We start from the raw sequence: 3,525 nt of genomic DNA, 5'->3' as shown, positions 1-3,525 counted from the left end.
CCACAGTTTTGAGTCATGTATGTTTTATTTACCTAATGTTGCAGTATATGGATATGATAGACTAACTGACTGACTGAGTAATTGGTTTTACAGCATTTGCGTAAAAACATAGGCATTCCTTTGTTTATAATGTTTATGTGGAATGGATAGTTTAGACAAAGAAATCCTACGGGTGATATCTGAGTCATTTCCCACACGTTCTGTTGCCTGTCAACTTTGACAAATTAAATGGGGAGGAGATGAGAACATGGCTTGTTGGTGGTGACATTGTCACGAGCGAACTTCCTGATGCAACAGTATGGTAACTGCGGGAAACGGACAAGCTCACCTTTTGATCCGAGGCACTCCGAGCAGTCTTTTGGAGGCTATTCGATTTTACAATTCAATGCTCATCAATCCCCTTCCAAGTTGTGATAGGATATAAAAACAATATTGAGCGCATCTAAGCTTAAACTGTATTTTGTCCTCCCTACCGGAGACTCCAGGGAGCTCTCCAGCTTGCCAACCATTGGCGCATGAAACCTTCAGCCTATACGTTGATTCAGTGAGTCATCACGACGTTATAGGAAGAGTTTGGTCTGCACTTGGCGTGTCCCTGCATTTCCCGGTCCTATAGCTGGCTAGCAGCTCTCGTCTCCGCAACTCTCGTCTCCGCTGCGCACGGTGAGCGCCCGGTAGCCTACCTATCATACCCTTGGCGGAGATGGGTCTGCTCGCTTGTGTCTGTTGGAGTTTGGAGGGGTGCTGGTCGTTTGAGAACACGTGACCTAATCTGATCATACGATTGTGTCTAGGATTTGGAAGAAGGGGTTTTCTGGCTACATCGTGCGCTCGAGGCTCGAAGGTTTTACGCTCATAGCCTATATGTTTTTCCCTCCACTCTCTCTCTAGCTCGCTTGTGCCACCGCTCCGCCTACCCTTTTCGCAACATTGACGCAACCTATAAATACTGGAACAAAAGAACAACTTCCTTGACTCCTGCTGAAATTGCACTTAATCGGGACACGGATCCCTGTTGTCAAGTGAAAGGAAATATTGATACTGGGGTTTATCTGGCAGCGATTTGAGCTGTGTCATCCCACTCGAACACTGGTCTCCGAGGCGCATAGTAAGTAGAATTAACCATTCGTACTCTTTAAACTTTTTGATTTTGATGCCGGGGTTCTGTCATAGATCTAGCCAGTTGCATCCTCCTTAATGGACTTCAATGTCGAAAATAAATGTTGATTATTCGCCATAGGATTGTTTAGGCTACTTGTGGTGTCTTGTCATCTTTTAATTTCTGACAACAGTAGCCTAATTAAAGACCCATTCTAGACACAATTCTTCAGCGTTTCTTTTAGGCTACAGAATTGGTATTCATGCATAGCGTAGCTTATGTATATTTTTTGAATAAACGTCAAATCAAAGTGTTGCCCTGTAGGCAATCGTAGCGAGTAGCCGGCTTCGTGGAATATGCTACTAGCTTGATAATAAACTCAAATTCATTTATACTTGTCATTTTATTCACAACCCCATTTAAACCTTGTTCCGTGTTTTAATCCACCACTTGCGCTGGCAACCCGTTATTGTCCTATTGCTTTGTCGCGCTGGTATTTGCAGTGTGTGAACAAAGGACTGGGGATAGTCGGCTCGGCAGAGAGCGTCAGTGGAAAGCAGGCGGGCTGTTTACAATAATAACACGATCCCGGTGACGTCACCTAACTGACAGAAGCCTCCGCCAGAGGTAAAGCCGCTTAACCATCGCCAACACTCTATACTTGGAAAGTGGTTACATCATCGAGGTACAGAAGGAGGGCGGGACTTCCGAAGGAGTTCAAGAGCTGTTCTGAGTTCAGACAGCCAAAGTGTGAGACTAATGGAGTTGTACGTTTTAAAATAGGAAACAATATTTGTTTATAGTGTTGTACAGTTTTTGCAGTTCATGTTTGCTTTGAACGCTAGAGGAACAAATACTTCACATATTAAACTTGATTTGATAGCCTGTTATGGGTTTCATCTCATAGCCTTGCCTACTCCTAAAGGTATTCACCAATGAATCCAGTATTCACAACAGCCTATTGTTTGTTCTATGAAGTTGTGTGAAACATGGATGATAGCCTAATATTCACTATGTGGTTTGAGAAAGTGCCAAGTAGAAGTTTGTCAGGCTTCTCTCCATTTTCTCTCCCTTTCACCCTGGATGTGTAAAATGCAATTCGTACTCCTGGCGTTTTAATGTGATAAGTGTGTGTGTGTGTGTGTCTACACAGCCACAGACTGTGGCTACTTGTGCTGCCTAAGTCCTAAGCATGCCAAGAAAGTGAGCTCAGTTGGTAGAGCATGGCGCTTGTAACGCCAGGGTAGTGGGTTCGATTCCCGGGACCACCCATACGTAGAATGTATGCACACATGACTGTAAGTCGCTTTGGATAAAAGCGTCAGCTAAATGGCATATATTATTATTATATTATATTATATTATATTATTATATCGTTTAGCAGGTAAAACATTAATTTTTTTCTATGTTGGTAGACACACTTTAGCCATATTTTTTTAAAAATACTAGACCATATGAATGCCTAGGGCGGAGATCTTTTTTTTACTAATCGCGAATTCAACTTGTTTATGAGTTATGAATATGTAAGGAAAGTGCTATTATAAAACATTATACATCTGTGTCCACATAGTAAGTCCACATGAGTAAGAGAGAAAGAAAGGGATAGAGCGAAAGAGAGAGGAGATACACCAAGGACTAGTGTGACCAGTGCACCGGCTTTGTGTTAAAAAGGGTCAGAGGTCGATGTTGTGTTTTCAGGGTGACCTGCCAGCGACTATTAGCCATTGATGAATGTGATGTTACTCAAGTGTGCTAGTTGGCCCCCTCCCAAAGGGGAGATGCCCTAACACACCCCCTCTAACCCTACCCCACCTCCACACACACATGCACACACACACACCACCCCACCCCCTGCACTGCCCTGCTGACAGGAGTACAAGGGGGCAGCTGCTACAGATGTCTTTTGGAGCGAGGGGGAGGAGCACCAGGGACACATCAATAGAGGGGCTCTGGGAGTGTCTCTTTAGAGCACTCTCTCTGGGACTCACAAAGCTGTTTGGAACCAAGATGTTTGGGACCAAGACATCTTCAGATGCAAACAAGTGCAATAGAGACAGGTTATGTTATATGCATTTATGCAGGACTATGTACGTGTGCTCACATATGTAATAATGTTAATAATAATCTGTTCAATAAACAAACTCTATTTAGGTGCACTGCAGTTCACCAGTCCCCATTCAAATGTACTTTTCTTTAAAGAATTGCTCCTGATATCTGTATGCACCAGTTTAGTGCCCATACAGGCCACATGACAGTCCCCATGACAGTCCCCAACCAGAGCATTTTTCTGGAGTTGACTCTACTCTGTAAACAAGCTGCCTTCACATCCACAACCATCAGCTGAGCACAGCCACTCACATCCACACTTCTCCATAACAGAGGGAAGTGGTCTTTCACTCTGTTTAGGACTCTCTATACTCTTTATT

At 43.6% G+C, this 3,525-nt stretch overlaps 1 long non-coding RNA gene across 1 annotated transcript; it reads left to right on the top strand.

Moving 5' to 3' along the window:
• The first annotated feature begins 267 nt into the window (after nucleotides 1-267).
• Nucleotides 268-3,260, top strand: LOC118371181 (uncharacterized). Its single transcript, XR_004822944.2, has 2 exons — nucleotides 268-1,108; nucleotides 1,603-3,260. It is a non-coding gene; the product is annotated as an uncharacterized LOC118371181 (long non-coding RNA).
• Nucleotides 3,261-3,525: the final 265 nt, after the last annotated feature.

The sequence above is a fragment of the Oncorhynchus keta genome, chromosome 7 (assembly GCF_023373465.1).
Source record: "Oncorhynchus keta strain PuntledgeMale-10-30-2019 chromosome 7, Oket_V2, whole genome shotgun sequence".
NCBI lineage: Eukaryota > Metazoa > Chordata > Actinopteri > Salmoniformes > Salmonidae > Oncorhynchus > Oncorhynchus keta.
This window is presented reverse-complemented; position numbering and strand designations above follow the sequence as displayed.